We start from the raw sequence: 8,445 nt of genomic DNA on the forward strand, positions 1-8,445 counted from the left end.
CAAATCATGCATTGTGAAATCAAATTGTACAACATCTAATTCCACTATGAATTTCTAAAAATGAATGTAAAACATTCTAGAAAGTGAAAAGTGAATGCGAGGTAAGTTTTGAATCGTGAAAAGTTAAAATTGTTGTGAGGTTTAAATCTACAATCTATAATCTAATTGTGAGTTTTAAAAACCTAGTACAAATAAATTATAAATGGTAATAAGTAATTGCAAAGAGATAATTCAAAAGTAAAAGAGAGATTGGTGGTGTGAAAATAATTTCCTAACTCATAACTAAATAATCAATTGAAAAATTGAAAAACGTAATTAATTAGATTGTGTGTGTTTTAAGTATATTTTTTAGTGTCAACATTTGAAGTCACACTCTATGACCATCTTTCTCCATACACAATCAACTCTGAAACCTTTGATAACAATTATTATAAATTGTAAAATATTTAATATCTAAAATAATTATGTTAAATTTCTCGCAAGCCGAAATTTGTTATAGTGAAATTTTAAAAGATCCATAATCATCAGAATAGATTCCCTATAGATGGTAACTAATGGAATACAACCGTTGCACAAACATGCATGCGAATAATTTAATCAGCTTCTGAAACTCTTAAAGTAATATAGCATGGATTTGGGGAAAATATTGATGCCTCAGTGAATGTACTATTACACATGCATCTGTAATAAGCATCAGAAAAGAATTGGTTCTACACTGAATCCATAGAAAAATAATAGTTCTTCTCATACATGTTATTCGATAGAAGAGAGATATAACATCTTATGGAATGTGTGATTTCAATATTTACACTTACAAATGCTATTTCAATGGAAAAGGTCATCCTAACATGTTTAAATTCTAATGAAGATTTTGTTTAAGTATTTCAAGTGGCTGAAATCTTGGATGAAGTCAATGGGTCTTTGGTCTATTGGTGAAGTTGAAAGCTTCTTAAAGAGCTCACTAGGGATAAGTCTCCCAGAGAGAGTGCGTGACTCCGATTGTCATTTACTAGTATTGAAAAGAAATGAAACCTGGATCAAATTTTGTGAAGGACCTCAACAAGAAGAAGAATCTTTGAACACATGTATTTTAAGGCCAGTTTGTGTTGTATTTAGTGGTACAAAATTGGCTTCAGTCAAATGCCTTTGTGTGGTTAAACTTCATAATCACACTGACCATCTTTAAACATCATATAGCAACTAAAAAATGAAATGCAAAAAAAGTAAGTCAATTTTAGCTATTTAATATTTTTAGTTTAAAAATTAAGTCTTAATGTAATGTTTAGGCAATTCGGTACCGACCAAACAAAATGAATTTGTTGAGCAATTCTTCAAATTTTCAAGGAAAGGAACTTGTTTGTTGAGCAATTCTTCAGATTTTCAGGGAAAGGAACCCGTTGACATTTTATGGACATGCACAATTAGACCAACTTGTTAAACATATTTTAGATAATTCCAAGAAGGATTTTTCTTTAGGTCACTTGTAGACAAAAGAGCAAAATGTGGCATTACATACAACGCATCAGAATAATCTATGCACAAAATGGATATTTTAAAGTGTTTTTTGAATTTTTTAAGAAAATTCAAGGTATGAGATTAGACCAGTGTTCTCATTATTTGTGTCATGATAAAAATGCATGCACAATATTAAAGCATCGTCATGTCTTGTGAATCATTTCACAAAGTACCTCAATGATACGTCTTTGAGCTGGAGTTGTGTGCTTGCAAGATATGCAATGTGTGGATTCAATATCAATGATATTGTTGAGTAACTTGCTGAATATATCAGTTGGATTGATCTTGGTATCAATCTTGACAACTTTCAGCTTGCCCTCTTTGATTGCATGACGAACAAAGTGAGCATTGCGTCAATGTGCTTGGAGTGACATTGTGATGAGTGATTATGTGCCATGAAAATTGTGTTGCGACTGTCACAAAATAGATTATATTCACTTTGATGAACTTTCAAGTCACCAAACAACCATTGAAGCCAAATTATTTCCCTTGCACCTTCGGAAAGAGCAAGTATTCAGCCTCAGTCAAAGAAAGAGCAATGCAATGTTGCAACCGTGAAGCCCAACTAATCGCAGCTCCGACAAAAATGAAGGTATAACCGGTGGTAGACCTTCGTTTGTCCAAATATCTGGCAAGATCAGAATCAGTGTAACTTTGCAGCTAAACCTTGTTTCCTCCAAAACATAAGACATAATCTGAAGTGCCCTTTAGATACCTTAGTATCCATTTAACGGCTTCCCAATGAGCATTTATGGGATTGCTCATGAACCTGATCACAACTCCCACTACATGAACAATGTCAGGGTGAGTAGAAACCATCACATACATAATGCTACCAACAACTGATTTGTAAGGAATTTTGTCCATGATGACGGCCACACCACCCGTACCAACTCACAACCAAAAATGCAATAATATGGAGACAAGAGAGATCACAAAAAAATGCTTCATAAAGCATCATCCATTAATACTTGAAATTCACTACAAGAGATTACATACAAAAAGCTTTACTACAAGAGCTTACACTTGAAGAGCTTCTATTTCTCCAACTTTCTTTAGAAGAGCTTCCATTTCTTGAACCTTCTTGAACTTCTATTTCTTGAACTTCTTGAACTTGATTACAAATGATAATAGGCCTTTCTTAAATAGGCACTTCTAACCCAAGACATTACAAATACAAGCAATGTGGGATAAAAGGTAAATACAACTACCTTTAAATAAATATTAAATTCTCACTCAAATACAACTAAGCACCCAACAAATATTAAATGCATGATTTAAGGAACTTGCCACCTACACACCTCGATTAATGGAATGACAACTATTTTTATTATTTTCTATTTATGCCACCCATGCACCTTGAAAATAGAGATTCCTCTTTTCTCCACTTTTCCTATTTTCTATTTTTAATTATTTTTCCTTCCATTTTCGTCACTTTCTCTCTCCTCCAAAATTTTTTTTTTTTTTTTTTTTTTTTTTTTTCTAATAATTTAATTTTCTCATGTAAGATGCTCCTGCATCAGACTCCCTTGGTAGATAGAAAAGTGTGTCCCACACTTTGATGTCAAAAGAAAGATATAGAACCATCTTCATCTTCACCACAAGCTTCCACCTCAATAGGGACAAGAAAACCAACATACAAATCTTCCACATTTTATTTTATTTTATTTTTGCTGATGCATGATGCTCCTGCATCCGACTCCCATGGTAGGAAAAATTTTGTGAATATGGATTCACAAAATGAAGTAGCCACTGTTGAAAGTTTTTTTTTCTTTTTCTCCAACACATAGCTGGAACAAGTATCCGATGCCGATATATTTCCTTCTTTCTTCTTTTCCAACACCTAGTCGGAACAACTGTTTGCTGCTGAAAATACTCCTTTGCAATGAACTCTATCCAAGTATAACTCTCATCCTCATCCAATCTTGTTGAATTAATCACACCTGTAATAAATCCAGCAACACCATACCAATCTTCCTTTGCATACCATACATGACTAACAAGATCCTCATGCAAACCATCATCAATATCTTTTAAACTCATATCAAAGACAACATCCCATGATTCATAAGAATTTACCTGTTTGACATCTTCATCTTTGCTTGCCTCTTTTATGTCGTCAACAATGCACGCAACTACTCCACCTGCTTGATCTCCAACGAAGGCACTATATTCTTCCTCCATTTTTGCAATCTTCAAATCATCTTGATCTACTTCGGGTTCGTAAGTCTTGTCATCTTTATGCTCTTCCTCTTCTCGTTCATCTTCTTCAACTTTAGGTTCGCAAATGATTTCCTCTTCATCCACTTGCTCTTCCACTGGATCATCTTTCTTTTCTGCATCCAAGTCCATGAATTATTTTTCTTCTTGAGTTTTTGGGCACAACTCAAAAATTAATCAGAAATGACCAATAAGAGGAATAGGAGCTACTTTTGCATCATCCATGTCAAATCTTTCAACAACTTTGTAAATGGATTGTTTTTGAGACAGAGTGATCTCCCGCTTTTTCCTATTCCTTATGATCATCATGCCAAGAATCTTTTTGGCTGCCCCTAAGTCTTTCATTGCAAATTTGCTTGCCAATTTCTCCTTCAACTCATTAACTATTGTTTTATTTGTGCCAACTACTAACATGTCATTGACATAAAGAAGAAGAATGACAAACTCACCACTAGGAAGTTTCTTGAAGTAAATGCATGGATCTGATTGGCATCTTGTGAAATTGTGTTCAGCCATGAAGCGATTAGATTTTATATACCACTTTCTTGGGGCTTGTTTGAGGCCATACAATCTTCAATTTAATCTACAATAAAGATGCTCATGTCTCTTCTTTACAAACCCTTGAGGCTGCTCCATATACAGTTCCTCTTCTACATCACCATGTAGGAATGGGATTTTAACTCAAGATCCCAAGATGCTGCTAATCCCAAAACAGTTTAGATAGTTGCCATCTTGACAACAGGTGAGAAGATTTCATTGAAATCTATCCCCTTTTCTTGATCAAATCCTTTTACCACCAATTTGGCCTTGAAGCATTTTTTTCCTACCACTTCCTCTTTCAGTCGATATACCCCCTTGTTCCTGAGTGGTCTTCAATTTTGGGGAAGAGAGACCAAATCCCAAGTTTGAATCTTGAGTAAAGAATCCATTTCTTCATGCATCGCAACTTGCCATTTTTCACTATTTACATCTTCAAGTTGTTGGTTCTAAGAATTCAAAAATCAAAAGTGAAGGCTCTGCCTCTTCAGCAAATAACAACTCATAATCTAAAAATTTAGCCGACATTCTCCTTTCTCTATTGGATCTTCTTAATTGAGTTTCAACATTCTCTGTTTGAGCTTGAATTAATTCGAATGGAGAACCAGAGATAGAGGTTTTCCCATTCAAAATTTTAACTCCCTATTTACTTATATGATTGGATTTCACAATTACCTGCCTCTTTTTTTTAGCACACCCATGATTCTAAAGTGATATGCCTGAATTGTTTTGTGAATTATGCCTAGCATATTTGTCTACTAGAATTTGGCTTATTAAAGAATTTGTGTGAGCCTGCAGTGAAAGACCATGATTTAGAGGTTCTACAAATATTTCCAATTGTCATGAATGTAATGGCAAGTCATAGTGTGAGGTTAAAGAACCTCCCATTCTGTCGAGAGTATAGCCTTGATGGTCATTGTGCATGGATGGAGGACCATCCATGGAGAACAATCACATATCTTGTATCATGTGTGATCTTGCAATGTCATGGGGGCTAGTAATATTTGGTAGCTGTTGGTTCAAAGACTCAGCATTGAGTGTCTCCAATCGTGTTGAATGTAAACATTGTCAAGGGGAGTTCGCACATTATTACATTGAACCTACTCATTAGAAATTGCAACACAGGCATAATATTGTAGGTTTTCAATGTTATTGTGAGGTGTGATTTCCATGTGATTATAATTGCCCTACCTTCCATGGCATTGCCACTTATTAGCCATGTGGTCGTGGCTTTTTTTTCCACTAATTATGTGGTAGTATAGGGCCCCCCCATATAATTGGGAATGTGTGGGTCATGGTTTACAGAGTGTAAAGCCGTTGTCTCCATTGTGAGACGGTGATCCTCATTTGCTCCACCATGGCATTCATTCATTATAGAATTGGGACTGTCAAGACTTCTATAGTCATGAGGAGAGAAACAATTATGTAGTGGGTAAGAAATTTCATCCACCATATTAGTTTGTGTCAAATTATTTTGTCTTGGTACCTGCCATTCGTTGCTCATAGAAGAGTGAGATGAGTTTCTAGATTGTGATGTCTGTGACGAATTAACAGAGTGCCCATGTTGTAACTTTGTACCATTGTTTATCATCTCAAATAGAGGGATGTATTCTTTGGTAGTAATCTCATCCTTGGAATGAGGAAATACTCTCATTAAAAACTACATCTTAGCTTCTACTAATTTTCTTATCAGCTAAACTCCAAAGTTTGAAGCCAAACTGATCCTCTCTGTATCCAACGAATATGCAAGGCTCGGATTTAGGATCCAGCTTGCTTCTTTTTTCTTTGGGCACATGTACAAAAGCCTAAAAACCAAATACTTTAAGATAAGAGTATGAAACTCTTATGCCTTACCATTCTTCTTTTGGAATTCCAAAGTTCAACCTTGAAGAAGGACTCTGATTAATTAGATATATGGCTGCATTACATGCCTCAGCCCATAATTCTTTTCCCAAATCTGCATTTGAAAGCATACACCGAGCTTTCTCCATTATAGTCCTGTTGAGTCTTTCTACTGCCCCATTTTCTTGAGGGGTGTAGGGGACAACTTTCACCCTACTAATACCATTATCTGCAAAATAATTGTCAAACTCCAACAAACAAAACTTACCTCCATTATCCATTTTCAAGCATTTAATCTTGTGACCTTTTTGGTTTTCAACAAGAGCTTTGAAAACTTTGAATTTAGAAAATACTTCAGATTTATTGGCCATCATATATATCCATACTTTTCTAGTACAATCATCAAGGAAAGTAACAAAAAACTTTGCACCTACTAAGGAACTTACCTCAACAGGACCAAAGACATCCGAGTGTACAAGTTCCAATGGTTTTTCCTTCAAGTCATGTCCATCTTTCAAGAAGCTAACCCACTTTTTCTTTCCATAAAGGCATTATTCACAAAACTCTAAGTTTTCTGATTGGAGACCCAATAGTTTATCCCTTTTGAGCATTACCTCAAGGCCCTTTTTGCTCATGTGGCCTGGTCTTCGATGTCAAAGTGTTGCATCGTTGCCCATGGCTATCATAACAACCCCTACTTCGGTAGGCTTTTCAAAAAGATAAAGATTACCGACTTTATTTCCCTTGGAAATGATCCTTGAGCCCTTGGTGAATTTCCAAGTATCTAGATATAATGATGGATAATGTCCTTGTGCAAAAAGCTAACTAATAGAAATCAAATTTTGCCTTAACTTGGGAACATGAAAAACCTCTTTAAACAACCATTGTCCTTCATCTTCTAGCTGTAATAAAATGTCACCTTTGCCAACTATTTCACAAGATTTGTTGCCTCCAAAAAATACCTCTCCAAATTGTCATTCATGGTAATTTGTGAAACAATCTGTACATGAAGTGGTATGGAAGAAGGCTCTAAAATCTATCGCCCAAGAATCTAATTTTGAATCACTTGTAGAAAGAATTAAAATAGTTTCATCTTTCTCATAGGCTATATTTGCTTCAATATTTCTCACTTTTTCTTGTGCTTTCTTGTAAGCCCAAAAATTTCTCTTTGTGTGGCCAGGCTTACCACAAAACCAACACTCTCCATTCCTACCTCTTGACCTTGATCGATTGGATGAGTTAGATTTCCTTTGATTGTAATGGTTATTACCTCTATGATGGCTTCTTCCCCTTCGCTTGATATTGACCATGGTGAGAGTATCACCAGATGAGGAGTCTTTGTTACTTCTTCTCATGTCTTCACTTAGTAAGGTGTAAACAACTTCGTCATAGGCCAGCTTTGTCTTTGTGGAGTTTGAAATGCTTACAACTATAACTATAGGATCCCAACTGTCAGGTAAGGAACATAACAAGATGATGGCTTTGGCTTTTTTATCTTGAGTCATACCAACCGAGGTTGCTTGACATAGTAGAGTGTTCAAATCATTTATATGATTTGACATTGCAATCCCTTCCTTCATTTTTAGTTTGTAGAGCTTCTTCATAATGAAGATTTTATTTGCAGCCAACATTGTTTGATACGTATTTTGAAGTTTGTCCCAAACTTCTTTTGTTGTCTTTTCATTTGAGACATTGAATAAGATGTTTTGCGATAGCGAGAGAAGAATTGATGTCATCACCTTCTCATCAGTCTTTTTCCAATCTTCATTCGACATTACAATTAGGTTCTTAGACTTTCCTTCGATTGTGACTGATAAGTCTTGCTTAACCAGAAAAGAGTGCATCTGCACTTTCCACAGGCTATAGTTCTTGCCTATGAATTTCTCCACTTTTGCATCCTCCATTTTTTCAGAAATTCAACACCAATTTCCAGTCTGCACACCTTGTGCTCTGATACCAATTGAAAAGATTTAAATGCGAAAGAATAATAGCAGGCGCAAGACAAATACGTTACACTAGATTTATCCTAGTTCACCACAATAGTGGCTACGTCCAGACTGCAGAGTATTAGATTAATGTATATAAAAAGATGTTTACAAATGAGTAGGAGTATCATATAAATAGGCTCCAATTACATTACATGTGAAGGGTCTCAATAAACCAAGAGACACACTAATTGGAGGGAAAGATAACAATGATTGTTGGTCTTCAATATATCAACACCTTTAAGAAATGCTCTTTCACACAGTACAAAGATCACAAGATTGGTAGAGAAAATAATCATTGAGAAAAATTTACAATAAATGGGTTGGAGTAAAAGTGTTCAAAATA

The 8,445-nt window shown here is 35.2% G+C and overlaps 1 pseudogene; it reads right to left on the reverse strand.

Moving 5' to 3' along the window:
• Positions 1–1,995: 1,995 nt before the first annotated feature.
• Positions 1,996–2,382, reverse strand: LOC149565464 (secreted RxLR effector protein 161 pseudogene; annotated as a pseudogene).
• Positions 2,383–8,445: the final 6,063 nt, after the last annotated feature.

Source organism: Cupressus sempervirens, chromosome 3 (assembly GCF_028749045.1).
Source record: "Cupressus sempervirens isolate cs-2001-9-10 chromosome 3, ASM2874904v1, whole genome shotgun sequence".
Taxonomy (NCBI): Eukaryota; Viridiplantae; Streptophyta; class Pinopsida; order Cupressales; family Cupressaceae; genus Cupressus; species Cupressus sempervirens.